Source organism: Chlorocebus sabaeus, unplaced genomic scaffold (assembly GCF_047675955.1).
Source record: "Chlorocebus sabaeus isolate Y175 unplaced genomic scaffold, mChlSab1.0.hap1 unalloc_scaffold_477, whole genome shotgun sequence".
NCBI lineage: Eukaryota > Metazoa > Chordata > Mammalia > Primates > Cercopithecidae > Chlorocebus > Chlorocebus sabaeus.
In genome coordinates this window covers 61,280-83,923 of record NW_027327789.1, presented here as the reverse complement: position 1 = coordinate 83,923, position 22,644 = coordinate 61,280, and the positions used below count along the sequence as shown (strand labels likewise).

The window sequence follows — 22,644 nt, the reverse complement described above, 5'->3', positions numbered from 1 at the left end:
TAGGAATTATGTTGTGTAGGATACCCCTTACCACAGTAAGGTCAAACTCACGTTCTCAATGCAATTTGCTCAGGGACTGGCTTCTAACTCTGGGTGGGAATGTTAAACTCAGTCCAGTTCAATTCAATAAGCATTTATCAAGAAAATCCTAGACCAAGAGCTGTGTTAGACACTGGGTAGGGGGTAATGGGGATACGAAGATGTAGAATTAGGACTCAAGAAGCTCAAATGCTCTCATTTAATTCCCTAATGCAATTACCCAGCTTCAACCTGAGGGCTGTAATGTCTAAATTCACTTTTTCTTCATTCCAGTTCTACATAACAAAGCATAAATAATAATAGAGGAATGATTCCGTGTTGGACTATTCAGTGGACAGAGAAGAGCATTCTGACCGGCGTGAGACACTGTCTCCATTTCCAGGGAGCCTGTGACGTGGCTGCACGGAGCACACGCGTGAAGATTCAGGAGCACGAGCGTCAGGTGACGGGAGGAGCACGGAGGCAGCACCAGACAGATGCCTGCCGAGGGGCCGCTGCAGCCGAGCTGGCCGGGAAGGTCACGGGAGCGGGCTCAGGCGTCTCCCTCCAGCCACACTTGGTTTTCATGAGGACGCGTGCAGGGAAGGGGATGACACCGAAATGCTGTGGTGCTGAGGGGAGGAGGGGAGGAATGCAGGGTTGAGGGCTGGCCACCACCCCTTGCGTCCCTGCCCCTATGAATGCTGCCAAAATCAGCCCCAATGGGGAGAAGTGAGGTGGCTGAAAGAGGTGGACAGACTTGGCTTCCATGGAATTCACAGATTCCAGTCATTAAAATTACCTTCTGAGTTTTCATTTGGAAAACTTTGCAAAGGTACTTAGGGACAAAAGGCAGAAGATGAAACCAACACAGTTGGGCTCAAACCGCCGCCCTTCTCCTCTCTGCATCCAACACCCACCCTGAGCCCCTGAGTGCGAGGACCCGGAGCTGCCCAACCCAAGGGCGCGGCCCCTGACCAGAGGAGGGAGCGGCACAGCGGGGCCCCCAGCATGTGGATGGCAGGATCTGTGCTATCTCAGTTCCAAGGCCCCAAGCAGAGAAGGCCTGGGGCTCCCAGCTGAAGCTTTGCTGTCTCCTCTGTCACCAAAGTCGAGAAGGACTGAGTGAGACCAACGCCGGACCTGCCGGCTCCTCAGTGGCTGCCGATGTGGCCCTCAGGCTGCGGGTGAGACTGTCTAGGGGAGCCCAGACAGCGGTGAGAATCACAGCCACGAGTGCTCCAGGGGACCCAAAACACAAGCGCAGCCTGAGGAAGGCAGCGACCGCTCAGATCCCCGTCCAGGCTTGTGTGCCACACTCCAGAGGCACACGGCATCAGAACATGGCGCTTTAAGTGGCTTTGTGGGGTGCAGGAACACAAAGTGGGGCCTCGAGTGGCTCAGAAGTCACTCCCACCAGACAGCGGGGACCTGGGCGGCCCCTCTGGACGTGGCTGGAGTCTCTCCAGGGCGGGCTCCAAAGTTCCACGGAGGAGGTGAGAGTCCGTCTTGCTCTGACCTGAGAAAGGCCCCTAATAGGTATCCTGAACATGCAGGCACACAGCTGGCTGACTCATCTGAAGGGACCTGCTGTTGCCACAAGCCAGGGAAGGCTGGAGAGAACTCGACTAACACAAGAACCTTGCCCAGGCACCCACCTGGGGCGCCCACGAGAAAACTAGGGAAGCTGTGAAGACGGAGGTCTGCACGGGGCTGGGAGAACCCAGGGAGGAGCCGCACTGGGGACCAGGTGGGACGGAGGGCTGGGCCTCACAAGCAAAGGACGGAGGCGCTCAGTGCCATGAAGATCCCGCTGCACCCACAGCTGCAGGCGTGGCTGGCAGCACGAGCTTGGTTGCAGGGGCCCAGGAGCACGTGTGTTTGGCAGGAGCTGCCCTCCTGGAGCCGCACTACGGGTACCGTCATTTTAGAGGCAGGCACCTGATATCAACGATGACAATCAACCATGCCACCCTGAATTATAGCCGTGTCCTCAGCGGGTCACTCTTTACGCTGACAATTACAAAGAGCTTGAACTCGCTGTCCCAAGAGGCGACAAGCCCTTCATTATCACGGCGGCAAGCCTCTGTGCGGCCCTCCACCCCCGCCGCTTCCCGTTGGGGGCAAGTGAAGTCCCGTGACGGTGACTCAGAGCCAGCCCAGTAGCTTCAGTGCAGGAAAAATCACAAACACTCAAACACATCCTAAACATGGGCAGTTGGTAGGAGCCGATTCCTCAATTCAACCTGTTCGGAGGCTTTCTGGGCTAGCACAGCTCTGATCACAGGCTTGCGCTTTCTGCTCCCTGTGAAGGGCGGCGAGGAGGCCGGGCTCTGCCATTCTGCAGGCTCCACTACGTGAAGTCTGCCCGGTGGCCTGTGCCAGACAGTGTGACCGTTGCCCGCAGCGAATACTCGGCACAGCAGAGCCGGCGTGGGGAAGAACAGAAAGTGCCCTGTAAACCCTCAGAAGACGCTAAGCCACGCACGGCCTCACGTGCACTGCGTGTCAATCACGGGAAGCAGGAAGGAGCTCTTAATAGTTCCAGTAAATGCAAAGGCCGCCCTGGAAAACTGCGTGAAACTTTCTGACGACTCACAGGTGAGGAGCCACTGCCTGAGACACAAAGGTAAAGAATTAATCTGAAACTGCATATTATAAAACTTATTTTTAAATGACGGTGCTTAATTGAAAAGACTCCCAAAGAGTACTGCATTAGAAAGTGACAGAGTGAAACCGTGAGGCTGACCACAGGAGTCCCTGGAAAATTCACCAATGGGGACATTGTTTCCCAGTGTCAAAACTAGGAAACAGAAGAACCGCACCTGATAAAACATTCAATTAATCACTTGAGTCCTCCCCACATACGAAGCTATGTTAAAAAGTGTTCCCAGAAGCTAAAGTGAGCAGGAGGGCTGTGAACACACAAAGAAAGAGCCACTTCGTCTGCGGACCACGACAAAAGAAACGCTAATGAGTGCCTATGACATGCTGGAGTCCAGGGCTCTGGGTACAGCTGTGACGGGGACACTCAGGGTTCCACTGTCCAGATGGGAAAACAGGGTGGAAACACCAGGGAGCCTGTCCCAAGGTGCAGAGCCAGTGAACGGTGGTTCATACTGGGCCAATCCCAGCTGCCAGGCTCTGGGGCTCCTGGGGACAGAAGCCTGTTGACTTCGCTCTGGTGTGTGAGAGGCGGCAGCATCCCCCAAAGGAGCCTGGAGAAGTGGTGTTACCCTCCATCCCTCCATCCCCTGTCCCCGGTGTTACCCTCCGCCCTGTTCCCAGAGTTACCCTCCGTCCCCCCATCCCTGGTGCTACCCTCTGTCCCCTGTCCCCAGTGTTGCTCACCATCCTCCTCACCTCCGGGCCCCTCTCCCTGTCCTCCCTCATTTTCCTGTTCACCCAGAGCACGTCACATGACTCTTCCCTTTTCAAGAGGCTCAGCTATACCCAGAGGCATTCCAGCCTATTCAGGACAGGACACACACCCTGGGGAAATGCTAACACAGGGTCGGAAGGGCCTGAGACCCTCACTGTCACCCAGGAAGGATGGAAGAGCCCACGGTCATGCTGCTTGTGAGGCAGGATGAAAACATCTGTGTCCAAAATATTATTTTCACTAGAACTGTTCAGACCATCCGTGAACAAATCAGTTAAATACCAGCAAGGGCCATTCCCACTTATTCTCTGGCTACAGTTTTCCACCCACCAGCAACCACACTTCTAGGAATTATCCCTAATGCAGTATCAGCGCCTTGTGCCTTTAGGAAAACCTCTTTCTCTCCAGCTTTGTCCTCCTTCCACAAAAGGTGCCTCTGACTGCCTCACTCACCGTACCAGGATTTCGCTCGGCTACAGAGGAAAATCTGCATGGGGCTCAGAGGTGGGTGGTCCCCTCATGGGCAGCAGCTCTGTGACATCCTCCGAGGAGCCTGGCCCAGGCCTGCCCCACACACCAGGACTCTGCCTTCTGGCCCTCGGGCCCCCGAAGCTGCTTTCCCTCCAGGGGTCATGCCTCGGGCAAGAAGGCCGGACAAGAGTCCAGGGCTGCTGTGGGTCGGGAAAGCCTCCTGACACCTCCCACTCCAGGACCCCCCATCAGCATCCCAGCATCTGGACCTGTGTCACCAGCCGCTCTGCCGTGCAAGAGAATTGGATTTTCAGCTGGGTGTGCTGCTTCCCTAAACAAAGTAGGGTGTTGTTACTGAGGAAAAAGGAAAAAGCTAGCATCTTCCTGGCAACCCCACGACATCCAGCCACTGGTTCTCACCACCCCAGAGATGTCCATCCAGGGCAGATAGTGTCTTCAACCAAGCGCCACTGACCCAGAAGTGCAGTAATTAGTACACTTTCACCAGAATCACCCACTCCTTCACCTTTACACCCAAGAAAAACATGTTTGCCAGGCAAATTAGATGTCCAGGAGGTGTAAGGAAACCCCAAGCCTGCTTTAAGCCTCAGACTTTTGAGACCGTTGAGGGCTGTGCGCACAAGAGCAAGGCTGCACCCGAAAGCTCTGCTCCTGCCGGACGTCATGGACAGACCACACGGCTCAGCCACATGGACCCTTCCAGGACTTCACGAGAGGGACCTCCGTGGTACATGCAATGATGTGCACTTCGTTCAGCCTCGAACAGACCACACCCTCGTTACAGGGTCAGTGATCCACCTCCTGCCATCAGCTCCCCACCTCACCGAGGGTCTGCATCTGCATCTGTCATAACTTTGCTGTTTTACCCGGGTACTAAAATGCAGCATCGGAATGTTTAAAGATCTTTAAATATCAACCCTCCGGGTGCAGTTCTTGGCACTTTAATGCGGTCACTCGATGCAGGCCTCACTCACAACTCTGAGGTAGCTCATACCTTTCCTACCTAACCAAGGAAGAAACGAAGGCATGGAAGGTGCAGCTCCTAAGGAGCAGATTAGGATTCAAACCAGTGATCTTCGTCACATGCTGAGCTACCTCCCAGGCTGAGATAACATTCAAAATTAACCAGGTAGAACAGCGTTCCATAAATCAGCCAGAAATGGTCCTTGTGGATGGGCCTCTGTTTATTCCCTGAAGAACAAGACCATTCGCCCAAAAATCCACCTGTGTCACACTCAAATGTTTACATATCCAATTATTTTTAAAATACCCCAATCAAGCATGTTCACAGCCATTTAGAGCCATACAAATTGTCTGCTTTGCTGACAATCAACCCAAGACCTCTGTCGGCAAAGGGCACGGTGCCAGGTCCAGAGAAGGTGGGACAGAGACACAAACAGGAACCGCTCCGTTTCTTTGGGAGCCTCGCTCTGATGGGCCCGCGAAGACATGGCGCAGATGGCGGGGCACAGGCAGAGGGCAGGCCAGGAGAAGGGGCTGCATTGCCGGGAGGCAGTGCTTTGAGCTCTAATGGATGGAACACTGCTAACCAGCGAAGGTGGAGAGAGGGCAGCCGTCTGACAGGACGAAGAGGCAGCAAAGCACAGTTGGCCTCGGGGAACCGGAAGCCACAGGGACATCAGGCTGGGTGCTGCTGTCTGCTGGCCACCGGCTGGGAGACTGTACTGGGCCTGGAGGGACATCCCTGACACTCCCCACTGGATGCCAGGGGCACCCCCAGCCCCAGGTGAGAACCACGGATCCCATGGTGAATGAGGACAGCCTGTGGGAAGTAGGGCTGGGACAGCTCTGCACGGCTTAATAGGAAAGTTGGGTTCTATTTTGTGGGGTTTTGGTCACGCCAATGGCCGGTCAGTGCTGTCCATCAGGAAGTGATTTGAGGATAGATTAGAGAAGGGGCTGCCAAGGCCAGCTGGGCATTCGCTGCCTGGGTCCAAGGAAAAGGAAATAAAGGCTGGCGATGTGACAGTGTGGGGGAGCACAGAGGGAAGGAACTGGTGGAGACACAGGACTGGCTCCGCACAGGGCCACGAGCAGCTACCCGGGGGTCGTCCTATTAATTCTCCTTAGGGTCCAAGAGGCGGCTGTGAGGATCCCTCTCCTGAGGACAGAACTGCTCCAGAGCCACACAGCGAGGATCCAAAGAACCAAGATCCCGGCCAGCTCCAAAGTGGGCGATCTTGACCCCTCACCCGTGGTCCTGAGGCAGGGATCAGAGCCCCCTGGACACACAGACCCTCCCAGGAACTGCAGGAAGGGGAAGCAGACGCCCCGGACCAGCGGCAGGACCCAGGGTTTCTGCCCTCCAGGGCACATTTGGACCAGCCACTGCACAGGTGGACACACGGTGCTTTAACCCGCGCTGGGGAAAGGAGCCCTCGCTGTCAGGATGGAAGGGTGGAGACCCCACCCTCGATGGGGACCGGCCTCCCTACTTTAACCCGCGCTGGGGGAAGGAGCCCTCACTCTCAGGGTGCAGACGGCAGCTCGATCGGGCTGGCCTCCCTGCTAGGCACAGCCTGAGCCACATGACGAAGTCCAGAGAGGATTACCATTGTACACCTGGCCCAGCTTCCGGCAGCCCCCGACCAGGCCACTACCCTCACTCCAACAGCCCGGTCCATCACCAAGCCCCACCCTCTTCTGCCAGCCCTGCCCCCACAAGGCCCCTCCTCTCGCTGCAAGTCCCGCCCCCAAGGCTCAGCTTGCCTGCAGCCCCGCCCCACTGGCTCCACCCCATCGCCTGCAAGCCCCATCCCCAAGGCCCAGCTCATCCCCGCCTACGAGGCTTCACTCCTCACCTGCAAAGAGCCACCCCTTACTAAGCTCCTCCCATCACTTGCACAGCCCCGCGCAACATAGCACTACGCCCTCCAGGAGCCCCTCTTTTCACCCGCGCAGCCCCGCCCTTCACCAGGCCCCACTCATCTGCATAGACACGCCTCTCGCCACGTCCCACTTCTCCCTTGCCCACTTCCCCCTCCTTCTACTGTCCACATCCTGCTGCTGGCCCCACCCCGCCCCTTTCGTCAAGCCGGCCGCGCCCCTTTTACCCGTGAGCACGCTTCTCCCCTTGCCGCCTCCTTCGGCATGTCGGCCCCGCTCCTCCCGCCCATCGCCCTCTGCACCGCCCTCCCGCCCGTCCCAGAGCAGTGGAGGCCCGCCCTTTTCATCTACAGCCTATCGCAGAGGACGTTGCCGTTCGCGCTGACCAATAGGAGTGGTGGCCGTCACGGCAAGCCCCGCCCCACGCCCTACGTCGCGTTAAGTGGGGTCCCTCGCCAGCCCCGAGCTGGTCTTACGCCATGTGGCGCTGTGGCGCGCGGAGGGGGTTGAGTTCTCTGAGGCGGCTGGGCGGCGGGTGAGGCGCTGCGGTCGGCGGCTAGAAGTGCTCGGCGTGCTGGCTCCCGGGAGAGGAAGGTCCAGGGCGGGCCGGAGACGTAGGGGTCCCTGCGCCCAAGCCTTGCAGCTCCCCGCACTGTGGGCGCCCCGCACCCCGAGGCCCTGCCGGGGCCTTCCTTGGGCTCCCACATCCGGGGTTCTGAGGCCGGAGGACCCCGGGGCCGATGCCCCGGGCTTGGGGCCGGGTCTGCCCGTGGCGCTCCCGGCAGGGCCCTCCTTTGGAGTGGGCTTTAATGGGGGTAGTAAATGGGGCCGGCAGTTGCGGTTCTCGCTGGTGTCTTTGCTCCTAGTTCATTTTTGTTGGAGGCCGAGTCCTTAAGAGACCCGAGGCGCCCACAGCCCACTCTTAAAGTCCGGCTGTGTTCAGAGAACTGAAGCCTCCCGGAATTTAACTTTTTTTGGTTTTTTAACGACTCAGTTTATGGGGGAAAAAACTGACGAAGCGGTTTAGTGCTCATGGTAATCCACGAGCCCGTATTTAATGTAACAGTTCAGCGCTGCCGGCCCAGGCCGGGGGGAGACACGGGGCGTCCGTGGCGTGAGTTTGGCAGCAGGTTACTGGAAAGTTCGGGGGAGACCCTGGCCTTACCGCTCATGGGTTTCCTATCATGTCCTTGCTCATAAGTAACTTCTTAAAATGCGTCTCTGTCCCATAATTCTGAAATTTGCTAAATCAGTAAGCAAATGTTGACTACAGCATATCTTCATAATGTTGACAGTGACTGAATAGGTGTTTTCTTTTCCCCTGTATATATCTTTAAAATATTTTGGTGGGATATATTAATGTAGAAAAGCCCGTAAGACATATAGTACAATTTGAGAAAATAACGTGTTTTTTTTTTTTTTTTTTTTTGAAGAGACGGGATCTTGCTCTGTTGCCCAGGCTGGTTTAGAACTCCTGGGCTCAAGTGATCCCCCTCCTCAGCCTCTCACATTGCTGGGCTTACAGGCGTAAGCCATCTCATCCAGGTGAGAATAATTAGAAAAGAAGTAGGTTGGGCGCGGTGGCTCACGCCGGTAACCGCAGCATGTTGAGAGGCCAAGGCGGGCGGACCACTTGAAGTCAGGAGTTTAAGACCAGCCTGGCCAACATGGTGAAACCGCGTCCCTACTAAAAATACAAAAATTAGCTGGGCGTGGTGGTGAGCACTTGTCGTCCCAGCCACTCAGGAGGCTGAGGCAGGAGAATTGCTTGAACCCAGGAGGTGGAGGTTGCAGTGAGCCGAGATTGCACCACTGCACTCTAGCCTGGGCAACAGAGCAAGACTCTTGTCTCAAAAAAAAAAAAAAAAAAGTGTCCGCATGACCAAGCTGAAGATTTCCCCTAACTGCTCATAACCCTCTCCCTCCCGCTTAGATTAGCACTATCATACAGAAATGTCCTTGCTTTTTAAAAATATTTTACCATCTCTATGCATTCTGACAGTATCTTGTTACCTGTTTGAATAATACCTGTTTAGGATAATACTGTATCGTGTGTATCTTTTGTTTAACATTATGTGACCTTCATCTTTGTTATATGCAGTTGTAGGCACTTTTGTTGGTTAGTTTTTTTTTTAATTGAATGATTAGTCTGCAGTTTATCCATTCGCTGTCGTTACACCTCCAGGTGAGTTGAGTTTGGGACTATCAGAGTTTGTGCTGACAATCTTGTCTGTGAGTGCTGGTGCAGCAGTGTAAGGTGTGGAGGATGTAGACCAAGAGGTGAACGGATTTCCAGTATTCAGATTTTTTTTTTTTTTTTTTTTTGACGCCCAGGCTGGAGTGTAGTGGCGTGATCTCGGCCCACTGCAACCTCTGCTTCCCGGTTTCAACGATTCTCCTGCCTCAGCCTCCCAAGTATCTGGGACTACAGGCACCTGCCACCACGCCTGGCTAATTTTTGTATTTTTAGTAGAGACTGGGTTTCACCATATTGGCCAGGCTGGTCTGGAACTCTTCGGCTTCCCAAAGTGCTGGGATTACAGGTGTGAACCACCATGCCCTGCCTGCTTAGCTTTCTAAAGAATGCCAAGTGTTTTTCCAAAGTTGTTCCACTTTGTACTCCCTGTGGGACAGGTAGCAGTGTACGTAGCAGTATGAGAGCAGTATGACTAGCAGTGTGTGAGAGCTCCTGGTAATATTAGGCTTTTTAAAAAGTTTTCACCAATTCGGTAGGCATGTAATGGGATTTAACTGTAGTGTGAATTTCTTCCAATATTTTGAAGGCTTGTGAGGATTCTGTGAGGAAAAGAAGCCCTTTTGTTTAAGAGTTTCTTAAGGGGAATTTAAACCATAATTGTATTATAGTTATTTTTGAACATGTATAAAGAAAAGGTTTCCAACACTGAAGCTTTAGGTAAGATAAAAGGTCATTAAAATGGGAAGGGTCTTACCAGAAATTAGTTTTCTGGAATGTGCAAGATTTTGGAAGATGCAGTATTTAATTTTTATCTAATTAATGATCTTTATCATGTAAGAGTATTTTCACTATGTGGCTGAATAATGTTAGCCAGATAATTTTCCTGCAGCTCATCTAACTTAGATGACCTTTAGTCTAGACATGCACACCACAGAGCGTGGCGATGGAACAGTAACCGGGCTTGTGAGAGGGCTCTACACTATCAACTAGGAGACAAGATCCACGGATTCACCATAAACCAGGTATGGGTCCTTCTCGGCACCTCCTCATAAATCCACATACATTGCAGGTGTGGTTTCTGGCATAGGTACGGGCCCTTTAGGGTGGAGACTAGCCTTGTCCTCGTGTCCCAAGGCCCTGGCCCAGCTCCTGTTGCATGATGGCTACTCGGCTGAACAAAGCTTGTAAGAGAAATGACCCCCGGTCCCTTCCTGGAATCCCGCGAAGCCTGATTCTTGTCAGATTTGAGAGAGTAACACTTCCAGCTGGGTCTGTCATCAGACACACTCAGGTTTCTGCAGCCAAACCTGATGATTCGCTGAGTGTGAGCACGAAGACTCAGTGCCCTGATCTGTTCAGTCAGGTTTTGCCATCAAATAGTTTGCTCTAAACTTCTGCAGAATCTTTCAGTTTTCTGAGCCTTTTGGGTTTCAAAATTATAAAGAAGAAATTGTGGACTTATACTTACTTGGGTTTATATTAAAATGGATTCATTTTTGTTTTGTTATTTGCTTAAGTCTTTTCCTTTTTTTTTTTTTTTTTTTTTTTTTAGCATAGTAACTAAAAATGACCACACTTCACATATTTGGCCAGCTGTTGGCTCTGTGCTATGCTTGATGTTGTAGCAAATTTAAAAAACAACTTACCATCTAGAAAGACTGATGCAGCTGTGACTGGAAGCACATGGTGGATGCCATGCGGAGGGCCAAGGACAAGGGTGGGAGCTGCTGCTGCTGCTGCTGCTGCTGCTGGGGGGAAAGGGAAGAGCTCCTGGAGAGGGTGGTGTAAGAAAGCAGCTGCCTCTGGGCAGGGCTCCAGCAAGGGAACCAGCGCAGTGACTAGGGGGTCCCAGGCAAGGTCCAGGCATGGGAGTCCTGACAACAGACTCAGAGCATTTGTGAAATCCTGCAAAGTGAGGGCAAAGACACCTCACTCTGGGTGAGGTCCTTATTAATAGTAGCCAGTACTATAAACTCACTCCTTTATTTTTCAAATTTTATAGAAATGTACTTATTTTTGAGACTGGTACTCACCATGTCACCCAGGCTGGAGTGCAGTGGGATGATCTGGGCTCACTGCAGCCTCAAACTTCTGGGCTCAAGCGATCCTCTCACCTCAGTCTCCCAAGTAACTGGGACAAGGTGCCCCCACGCCTGGCTCATTGTGTGTGTGTGTGTGTGTGTGTAGGTGGAAACTTGCTTTGTTGTCTAGGCTGGTCTCAAACTCCTGGGTTCAAGTAATCCTCTTGTCTTGTGTATTAGTCTAATCTCACACTGCTATGAAGAAATACCCAAGACTGGGTAATTTATAAAGAATGACCTAAAGAGTAAAGAGGTTTAATTGACTCACAGTTCTGCATGGCTGGGGAGGCCTCAGGAAACTTACAATCGTGGTGGAAGGCACCTCTTCACAGGGTGGCAGGGAAGAGAATGACAAGTGAAGGGGAAAGCCCCTTATAAAACTGTCAGATCTCGTGAGAGCGTACTCACTGTCACGAGAATAATATGGGGGGAACCGCTCTCATGATTCAATCACCTCCTACCAGGTCCCTCCCACAACATGTGGGGATTATGGGAACTACAATTCAAGATGAGATTTGGGTGGGGACGCAGCCAAACCATATCACCTTGGTTTTCCAAAGTGCTGGGATTAAAGGTGTGAGCCACTGTGTCCAGCCATAGAAACTTATGATAAGTCATGTTTCTTGTTTGAGAAATAGCTACCATGAGCGCTATTATTATTAAAGCTATATATTGTTAGAAAGCAGACATCTCACTGTATCTGCTGATTTTAAATGCATTGATCATCTGTTACAAAGTACGGTAAGCTTGGAAACGAGTAATTTAACAGCGGTAGATGATGCAGGTCGTAGTGGGCCACTTATGCATGGTGGTTGGATGGCAGGCTCCCTAGATTGGGCTGAGGAGACCCGAGGTCTCACCTCTGCCAGCGACTTGCTGTGTGTGCTTGGCCAGGTGACTCATGGCACCCGGACGGAGTGGGTGGCAAGTGTTGTGATCACAGGGACGTGGTATGTGATTGAGGGAGAGGGCCGGCTGGCATGACTGAAAGAGAAGACAGTTTCTTTCATACCGAAAAGTATGGACACTTACCAGGAGGCTTACCTAAAGTAAGGTCGGGGGCCAGAGTATGGAGCCACTGCCTCATCTCAAGAATAGCTACAACTTACTGTCCTAGGACAAAGGGGAAATGAGGCTTGAGACTCAATAATTTTAGTAGAAATCTGTTATATTTTACAATTTCACTTTTCATTTGTACCCAGCTAGTGATTATACTCTGTATCCATTTTCCACACAAAATCCCAAGGACCTTCAGAATCTCCTCTCGGTGTATTTGGACGCCACCTTTTTCCCATGTTTACACGAGCTGGATTTCTGGTATGTCATGAGTGATTAACTAGTTGATGCAGACTTTAGTATTTGAGTCACTGTCAGCTTATAATTATTTGTCCTCAGGCAGGAAGGATGGCGGCTGGAACACGAGAATCCTAGCGACCCCAGACACCCTTGGTCTTTAAAGGAGTCGTCTTTAGTGAGATGAAGGGAGGGTTTGTAAGTTTTCTTTCTTTTTAATGTTGTGTTCAGCTTACCTTACCCATGTACAGAACCATGATACAGACACATCTGGAAGGTGGTTGATTTTTATATAATATTCTCATTATAGGTGACATGTTCTTGGATTAGCTAGGTCAGTGCTGTGAGCAGAAGCCAGGGGATTAGCAGGGCCAGGATGCTGTCTCAGACCATGTCTGACGACCCCCGTGTATGATCTGCAGCGAGAGAAAAGCTCTTTTCATACCACTATCAACACATTGTCTTTTTCACTCATTCTTGCCCAAGTACATGGTGTACTTTCTAGAGGCTGCGTGGCGAGGTGTGTGACACGCACCAAGCTGCATACAGAGCAGATGGGGGAGTCCAGCTTCACCTCTGACCCAGACACTACAGAGGTTTGCAAAAAAGGCAACACAGCATCACTCTAAGTAGTCAGTTTTTTACTTTGTTATGAGAAATATTTTTCAAACATATTTATATTATCATGTAATGATGGCTTACCTTAATGCATAAGTAGTTTTTAAATGTCTCAGCTTTAATTTAGAATATAGAAAAATTATATAAACACACACAGGCACCTACACAGGCAAAAAAGCCCACATAAACAAAAGCTGCTTGGGTCCTCATTAAAACCCATTTATGCCTCGTGTTCCATTATTGGAATCCTAAGCTTGTGGGAGTTATTTATATCCTACAGCTCAAGGTCATTGCCAAGGTCTGAATTTTTACCAAAAAAATTGCAACCTCAGGCATAAATGGGTTAATTTTTCAGAGTGTAAAGGAGCCTTGAGACCATTTTGGATTAAGAGCTGCTGTCCTGGGCCCGTGTCTTCATGTCCCCTTGTGACTTTGACAACCTGCCTGTGCTGGTGTCCCTGGGGCTTGTGGGTGGCCTGCTCTCTGACTCCCGTAGCCCCCCTCAGCTGGTGAACTATTTCTTACCTTTCATTCTCAATTTGGTGGTCTTTTCTTCCAAGGAGCCTTCTTAAAACTCAAGTTAGGGTGAGAGCTTCTCCCCACTTCCCTCCTGGCTGGTGGGCAGACCTGGTGATCCCTCCAATTTGCAACACACATCAAAAAGTCCATTGTTCTCAATCCTTGGGTCCTGTGCATGGGTGATGAGTGATTGAATACGGTGTTAATGCCTGCAGGGGTGTCTTTTTTTTTTTTTTTGTTACCATTAGAACAGTTTTATTTGCAAAGTATTACAGGCATATGCACCAGAATGTGATCAATTGGCTATATTGTAAGTAATGTATGTGTGTATTATTTTAAATGTATATATTCTTATTTATTTCACATTTCAAGACAGACAATGAGAGGATATACCCCCAGCACCTTCAAAATAGACTTCTTCCCGACCACACGTACTCAGTGGTCTCCAGGGGTGACCCACTGTGCATCCCGGAGCTTATGTGGGAGAAGCTTAAGCAATTTCATACCACTCACTATCACCCAAGCAATGCTAGGTAATATTTTGTTGGAAAAGTTTGATGGTGGATTGTGGAAAGTTAACTTGTGTGTGTTCTTCCAATTTCATGACATGGTGTCTCTCACATTTAGCAATGCTTAGCTTCGAGCCTCTCCTTGGCATGGAGAAGTGCTCTTCCGATAGTGGATGCAGTCACAGAACCTTCATCACATCCTCACTTTCTGATCTATCGCTTGTTTCTTATGTCACTAGTATAAGGTCATTATAGTAATAATATAGTTATACGTATCCTATAAAACACTAATAATTTACATATAAATGCTAATGTAAAAACATATTTGCAAGGTTAGTTTATATAAAAACAATTATGAAAACTTTCAAGTATACAGAAAAGTAGACTAGGATAATGAGCCCCTAAACACTTATCACATAATAGATATCCTTTTCCTTGTGAAGTTTTTGGAAGTAAATTATAAATGTCATCATTTACCACTAAATATTTGAATTTGTGACCTGAAAACATGATTTTTTCTTACATGAGCTAATGCCATTTTCAGTTTTAATAGAATAAAACATACTTTCATAAAACTGCCTATTTCTTATTCCATATTCACATTTTCTAGTTGGCCCCAAAGTGTTTGCTGCACAGGGTCCCACAGATCACACCTGGTCAGCCCGGGTCTCTCCTGGGCACCCTCTCGGGGACGGCAGAGGAGTGTGCAGGCCGGGTTTCCTCCAGGCGCTCTCACTTTCCAGGTGTCCTGGCTGCTCCTGTGTGGTGTTGGGTGCCATGTTCCTGTGTTTCCTGAGAACTGGAACTTAGATCCAAAGCCTTAGTTTGAGTCAGGCTGCGCCTTTTTAAGCAGAGTCCCTCGTGGGGAGTTCTGCATTGATGGCCACATCCTACCATCGTGTGAGGCCTGCTTGCCTCCACCGGGGGGTCTCACACCAGCAGGGTGCATGCTGAGAGTCGGCCACTGTCTTGTGAAGATCTGCTTTCTCCCTTCAGCCACAGACCATCTGGTGCACTTGAGTTTCTGGTGTCCTGTGATAATTCCTCATCAACCTATTAATGGTTTTCATATTCATTGAGGATTATTGCCTGAATCATTTATTAGAGTTTGTGAAGTTTTCAAATTCTGTAATTCTTCATTCGTTTGCTGGACTTCTTCAAAGAAGAGTTCTACATCAGCTGGGGCTCTTGGGTTATCTTGAAATATGGTTCTGTGGAAAAGGCAGGGACGGCTGCTCTCCCTGGGAAGTCCAGTTTGAGGAGGAGGGGTGGTGCAGGAACTACCTCTAATGTTGACAGAAGAAGCTGTCTTTTTTTTTTTTAAAGACAGGGTCTGGTTCTGTCCCCCAGGCTGGACTACAATAGCATGGTCTTAGCTTACTGCAGCCTCAGCCTCCTGGGCCACCTCAGCCACCTGAGTAGCTGGGACTACAGATGTGCACCCCCATGCCCAGCTAGTGCTTATGTTTTTTTGTAGAGACAGAGTCTCGCCGTGGTGCCCAGGCTGGTCTCGATCTCCTGAGTTCAAACAGTCTGCCCACCTTGACCTCCCAAAGTGCTGGGATTACAGGTGTGAGCCACTGCGCCCAACATGGAGAAAAGAGTTCTTTCTTTTCTTCTTTTTTTCCCCCCAGTCGTCTTTGTTTTGTTTTTTAGTACCACTGTGACCTCACAAATATTTCTGTATATGTATATATTTGAGACCATGTGATCAGATGGAATTTATTTATTTTTATGCCGACATTTGCCACAGCTGTTGGCCCATTTTGGTCTCACTTCTTTGGTTTGTATGCCCCCATCCCCACCTCCCTAACGCAGGCACAGCCAGGCCTTCCTCCTCCAGAGGCTCAACTGTCTGTTTCCCAGGGAGCTCTGATTTCTGTGGCTAGTGGGGAAGGGCCTTTGGAGAGTAGCATCGGGACACTAGGGGTGGTGATTGCTCCTGGATTCTCTCAACCCCGAGAGTGTAAAATTTGTTTCTAAATTCTAGAATGAGAAATTTCTGAAGGTTCTTTAAGATACTAGTTCCCCAAACCTTAACCATAGCTCAGACAACATAGTAAAGAAAAAGATAAATTCTGTCATTGTAACCTTTTTCTTCTGGTTGAATAAATGTGTTATCTTTATTAACATGTATAACCTTGAACTTGTTGCCAAAAATTGACTTTTGTGAAATTGTCAGTTGGATTACTCTATTACTGTACCTAGGGTTATAAAGTATTTTAACAAATACTTCGTTTGGTTTTTGTCACATCTCTAGATGAAGTTTAAAATGAAAGATCAATTTCTGGCTAGGTGTGTTGGCTCATGCCTGCAAATTCAAGCACTTTGGGAGGCTAAGATGGGAGAATTGCTTGAGGCCAGGAGTTTGAGACCAGCAAGAGTAACCGTGAGAACCCATCTCTAAAACTTAAAAATTAGCCCACTGGGCATGGTAGCTCAAACCTGTAATTCTAGCACTTTGGGAGGCCGAGGCGGGGAGATCACCTGAGGTCAGGAGTTCAAGACCAGCCTAACCAACGTGGTGAAACCCTATCTCTACTAAAAGTACAAAAATTAGCTGGGTGTGGTGGCAGGCGCCTGTAGTCCCAGCGACTCAGGAGGCTGAGGCAGGAGAATGCTGTGAACCCGGGAGGAGGAGCTTGCAGTGAGTGGAGATGGCGCCATCGCACTCCAGCCTGGGCGATAGAGCGAGACACTGTCTCAAAAAAAAAAAAAAAAAAAAAGCTGGACATGATACACAAGGTGACCCCAGGAGACTCCTGTGCAGAGTAGAAACACACCCCAGCACTAAACTCAGTCCCTGAAGTCCCTGTGGGATTCTCCCCACCCCCCACCCCTGGGTCCACCTGTACCCACCTGGAAAGAACAGTGACACCGCCCCACAGCAGGAGCACCATCAGCGGCCGCGGCACCCCAGGTAGCTGGGCCACCCCCAGGGTTTCACAGGTGGAGAGGGAGCCTGGGAACCTGCATTTCTAGCAATTTCCAGGTGATGGGGCACCACACTTTTAAAAATACACAATACTAGGTCTTGAAAGGACTTCTATTCACTTGCACGTTGGTGGGATGGAGCCCTACATTGCAAAGGGCTTTTCTTCACGTGTCCTCCTTGAGCTCAGGGGCTGGCAGCACTTGGTGGGACCTAGTAGGGCGTCCCTTGCTGACTGCACACCCACAGCTAGAGCCCAGGCCCGGATTATTCTCACAGGAAGCCCGCAGAGCTCCTGACACCTCCCTGGAGGTATGAGAAAGCTGAGGCTCTGAGGGGGATAAACTGATTACTGGAAGGTAACGACCTTAGTGAAGTGGTGAAGCTACAGGGTAAACCCTAGTTTTATTTCCTTTTAACTTTCAAGACTTCCTGATTTCCTCTATTATGATACCTGTGCCTTAGAGTCACCAATGGGAACTTGAAGGAAAATAATGCCTGCTGAGGCCAGATGCTCATTTAATTGCCTGGGGGTGGAGCCTGTTTGGTTCTAAGCCCTCCCTCTGAACTTCTGAATGGTGAGGACTGCAAATCAGCTGCCTCCTGCTGGGCCCTGCAGGGTGAAACCTGATGAAGCCCCAGGAACATTCAGTGAGGGGTTAGGAGGGAGGAGAACACGGGTGGATGAAAAGCAAGAAGGAAATGCACCAGCATTCACTGGCAGGCTCTGTCACCCACAGGACAGGGATAAAGACGTGCACACCTGCAGTGCGGACTTTCACAGCCTGGCAATGAGGGCTTTCAGCCTCACAGGTAAATGTCACCTGTTTCACCACCTCCTTAGGGCTGTTCTAGGGCCCCGGCACACAGCCATTTGGGACAAAGGGCAGTTTCAGTGTCTTTCACTCCACGCTCAAGCTACAGATTGTCCTTATAGCTCAGGTATCCTGGGGATAATCCATCTTGTTTTGTTTTGGTTTTGGGAGCCCAACCCAAGAATCAAATAACTTTCCTAAGGATTTCCAGGAGAAAACATCTTCCCACCAAAGAAGAACCTTACCATTTGGAAAAACACCTCCTGGTAATTTGCAAAAAAACCCAGTTTTCTGGGAAGTGATAATCTTGTCATGAGAACCAAAGATAAAGTTGGAGATAATGAAGGAGTGGTTACATAGGAAATATGTGGTTATTACTCTGATCAATTAGTAAATCACTTTCTTCATATGATATACTTTTTAACAGCTTCTTACTAAACGACAGTGCAGGTAAGAGAGTCACAAGACAGCTTCTTCCTTGAGTCAGTCATCCCCGGCCCACACCAGGGCCTAGCAAGAATGACTTAGGTCACCTGGCTTATTTCCTGGCTACTTGGAGGAGATGGATTTCCCAGTTTACAAATCTCAGCTTCCTAGGATTCTATTCTGATAAAATCTAAATTGTATTTTTTTTTAAAAAAAGGAATAGGCTGGACACGATGGCTCACGCCTGTAATCCCAGCGCTTTAGGAGGCCAAGGCAGGCAGATCACGAGGTCAGGAGATTGAGACCATCCTGGCTAACAGGGTGAAACTCCTCTCTGCTGAAAATACAAAGAAAACTGAGCCGGCCGTGGTGGCATGCGCCTGTAGTCCTAGCTACTTGGGAGGCTGAGGCAAGAGAATCGCTTGAACCCGGGAGGCGGAGGTTGCAGTGAGCCGAGATTGCGCCACTGCACTCCAGCCTGGGTAACAGAGCGAGATTCCCTCTCAAAAAAAAAAAAAAAAAAAAAGAATAGATGAACTCTAGTGAAATAATCTAGGTCTATCCTTTTACCTCCTCCGTTGTCTGGAGTAATAAAGCTCCCTGCCTCGCCCTCTCTCACAGCACTGAACTGCTTTTCCTGAATTTTCCCACACTGCTGATCATTCACTTGCTAATTTCGATGCATACATTCTTTTTGAGAAAGTCAGTTTGCCAACTCCTCCCACTGGTTTGTCAGAAAATGAGCTTACACTGCGCTGATCTCACTCCTGCTGCCAAACCTCCTTCTAGGGGTCTCTCCTTTGATAATGCAGGGATTATGTAGGCATGGGGAGGTGGGATACCAAGGGGGGATTCTGTCGACGGTGCTGTTCCCCCCTCCCCAGCCCCGCCGGTTCAAAGTCATCGAGCCGGGGGGCCTCTCTGACTATCTGGACTGTGCAGACCACCGTGTCTTCCGGTAGGGTCAGGGGAGGGCTTGAGATAAATCTGTAGGGCTCAACCACCAGCCACTGTCCACCTCAGGTGCCCCAAGCGCCATCTCTGCCGGGAGCTATGTGGATGCATCGGTGACAAAATGGAAAGCCTCTGGTCCTGGCGGAGCTTGTTCCAATCAGGAGAGACCCGAAAGCAAGAAACACAGTGAACAAATGCATGATGCCCAGGGGTGGATGGCCGTAAGCACTGAGGAGAAAAATAGCAAGTGGGGTGGGGGGTGTTAAGAGGGTGGAGGATGGAGATGGGCTGCCATTGACAATCGGAGAGCCTGCAGACCTGCCTGAGAGTGACGTTTGGGGAAAGAAGGAAAGGGAAGAAGGTGAGGGAGGTTAGCTAAGTGGACATCTGGGAAAGAGCTCAGGCAGCAGAGGGGCTGGGGTGGGGGCGCGCTGGCAGCCTGCTGCATTCCAGGGTCCTCTGTGTGGCTGGGACGGTGTTGGCCCTCCCCTGCCCATCCCTCAGGGCCTTCGCAGAAACACTCACACGGGGACCTTCTATGTACAGGCAGCACACGCCACCCATCGCCGTGACCACACTGTCCCTCAGAGGAGCCGCTGGCCACGTGTGTCCCGTCCACATGGAGATGTACTTGAAGATTCTTTACACACTGGGTTTCAAAGACTTAAGTATGGAAAACAGTGTAAAATATTAATAACACAATAACTGATTGTTATCAAAATAGTGGGCTGAATAGAAAATATAGTTTGTTTATTTATAGATAGGGTCTCACTTTATTTATTTATTTATTTATTTATTTATTTATTTATTTATTTATTTATAGGGTCTCACTCTGTTGCCCAGGCTGGAGTGAACCGGTGCAGTCACAGCTCACTGAAGCCTCCAACTCCTGGGCTCAGGCAATCCTCCCACCTCAATGTCCCACGGGGCTGGGACTGTAGGTGTGCACTGCCACATCCAACTAATTGTTTTGTATTTTTTGTAGAGACTGGGTCTCGCCATGCTGCCCAGGCTGGCCTCAAACTCCTGGGCTCAAGTGATCCACCTGCCTTGGGCTCCCAAAGTGCTGGGATTACAGGCGTGAGTCATGGCACCCAGCGTCCCCCCCTCCGGACCTGCCTTTCTTTAATGTGGCAACTAGATCATTTAAAATTGCATATATAACACAGGCCACCCATGCAAGCCTCAATCCTGGGAGATGCTCCCGTTGGAGAAACCTTCAAGAAGCGGATCTGCTTGGATTTGCAAACGGCCCCTCTGGCCCCAGGGGGATCTGCTGTGCAGAGCTGCTCTGGACTCAGCTCTTCAATACTGCCCTTGAGTGTACTGGGCACCTCCTGACTTTCGACCAGCACAAAGCTCCTTATTAAACGCTGACAAAAATTCCTTCCATTCCAGGTGCCATAATGGATTCATTAATCTCCTATTGATAGTTTTTTGCTGGTTTTCCCACTTTTTGCTATTCTAAGCACTGCTGCGAAGACTCTCCTTTTACCCCACCTGCCTGTGTCTGCTGCAGCTCACATGCTCCGCCTTCCAGCTGTCATAGCTGAGTCCCTGGGTCTCCTCGGCGGGGTGTGTCTGTTGGCACAAGGCTGCCCTGCCACATGCCCCACCCCATAACCTTCCATCTGTGGCCGCTCCTTGTGAGACCCTAAACTCACGACCTCCCCTCCTGTCCTCTCCTCTCCACAAAGCCACCCTTATCGGAGACAGTCAGTCTGCTTCCCAGTTCCCCCAAGGCGAATCCAAAGTCCTCCACTGGCCCACCCACCTCTACCGACTCCTCCCTCACCCTCCGGTCAGGTCAAACGGCCCCAACCAGAGGCTCCCCGGGCCCTTTCATAAGACAGGAGCTTTTCTTCTCAGGTCCGGCTACAGGTACATTGTACCCGCACCTCACCGCAGGAGTGAGAGCCGCAGGGGCGGAGATGGCTTAGTTCTTTTGCCTAAAGCCTGCCCTGACTCACCGAAGGCGGTCGTTAATGTGCGCAATGATTACAGAAACACAGAAATAAGGCTGGGGGTGGTGGCTCAAGCCTGTTATCCCAGCACTTTGGGAGGCCGAGGCAGGTGGAGCGCTTGAGGTCAGGAGTTCGAGACCAACCTGACCAACATGGTGAAACCCCATCTCTACTAAAGATACAAAAAAAAAAAAAAAAAAAATCAGGTGGGCATGGCGGCACATGTCTATAATCCCAACTACTTGGGAGACTGGGACAGGAAAATCACTTGAACCCGGGAGGCAGAGGTTGCAGTGAGCCCAGATCAAGCCACTGCACTCCAGGCTGGGCAACAGAGCGAGACTCCATCTCAACGTCCCCCACCCGCCCCGCCACACACACAAACAAAATCTTAATCGTAGTAAGACACAGCTGAAAAGATATGACGGAATGACTCCCCGAGGCTACTGGATGCCACTCCTTCAATCATTTTCCATTCAGAAAACTTCAGATCAGATCATTTACATATGTACATTAAGACAAGGGGTCCTATATTAATGAATCTTCTCCGTCAAAATCCTGGTCAAAGTCAGAAAACAATCCCACCGGACTCCTGGGAGCATCTGATGTTGGAGAAACCTGGAGAAGTGGAGAAGCTGATCTGCAGGATTTGCAAACCGCGGCACTGCCCCCAGGGGGACCCGCAGCACCGGCGCCTCCCCGTGAGAGTCGGAGCCTCACTGAGACCCACACAGTCAGGATCTGCACCTCCAAAGGCTCCCCCAGGCGGCTCTGGGCACACGGAAGCTGGGAAGACAGCAAATGGGCCCCGGGGTTGGGGGGGCCCAGCACAGTCCAGCCTTTTCTCTTTTGCCTCCTGAAGACTTTCACTGTGGATGTGTGTTAGGGAAGGGGGGAGTGAAGAAAGAGACAGGGAGAGAAGATAGAGACTGAGTGATGCCTCCATTCTGCAGAGAAAAACACCGAGGCCCTATCTCAGCACTCGAGACAGTGGGGCCACGGCGGGACTTATTAAGTCTCTGCCTCTCAGTGCTCTGATCTGCCATGTGTCTGGCTGCCTCTTCCATCCTGACAAGCACAATGACTGTAATTCCAAAGTACTGGGAGTTGGGGGTGAAGATGCAGAGAACGGAGGAGTGGGGAGGGAAACGGCAGCCTCTGGGCAGCTACTCTCTAATAAACACGAACACAACACCAGAAAGGGCTTGTAGAAAAGAAACATAAAATGCAACCCAACTACTGACACATGGCCCTCTGTTCCATATTCACCCGCACGTTCTTACCAGAAACGCAACTGTGAACATGCAATCTGGTATCCTGACATTTGCCCTGACCAGGTTGTTACCGCATCTTCATCTTTCTAATTTTAATTGCTTCTGACGGCCCATCCGACTGGTCGAGCTTATTTAAAGAGCCCTGATTCTCCCTGATAAAAGGTTGGAGTCCTGTATCAAAAGCTTTTAGTTTTCTGTAACCAAGGGGGAAAACATGCTTCTTTTGAAAGATGACAAAATGTCTAGCTTCGAAGGGTCATCCGAGTATGGCACACAAGGTGGTCTGCATTCATAGAAAATGATGCCATCATATAAATCTCCCA

The 22,644-nt window shown here is 50.4% G+C and overlaps 1 long non-coding RNA gene and 1 pseudogene across 7 annotated transcripts; one reads left to right on the top strand and one right to left on the bottom strand.

Moving 5' to 3' along the window:
- Window positions 1-224: 224 nt before the first annotated feature.
- LOC140711282 (uncharacterized) lies at window positions 225-7,213 on the bottom strand (annotated as a pseudogene).
- Window positions 7,214-7,280: 67 nt separating this feature from the next.
- Window positions 7,281-20,473, top strand: LOC103247113 (uncharacterized). 7 transcript variants are annotated; one of them, XR_012092440.1, is made up of 7 exons: window positions 7,281-9,958; window positions 17,629-17,701; window positions 19,153-19,304; window positions 19,630-19,751; window positions 19,907-19,982; window positions 20,069-20,163; window positions 20,253-20,473. It is a non-coding gene; the product is annotated as an uncharacterized lncRNA (long non-coding RNA). The 7 variants fall into 7 exon arrangements; XR_012092441.1 differs by lacking the exon at window positions 19,907-19,982; XR_012092443.1 differs by lacking the exon at window positions 20,069-20,163 and having other exon boundaries at window positions 19,907-20,024.
- The last annotated feature ends 2,171 nt before the right edge of the window (window positions 20,474-22,644 follow it).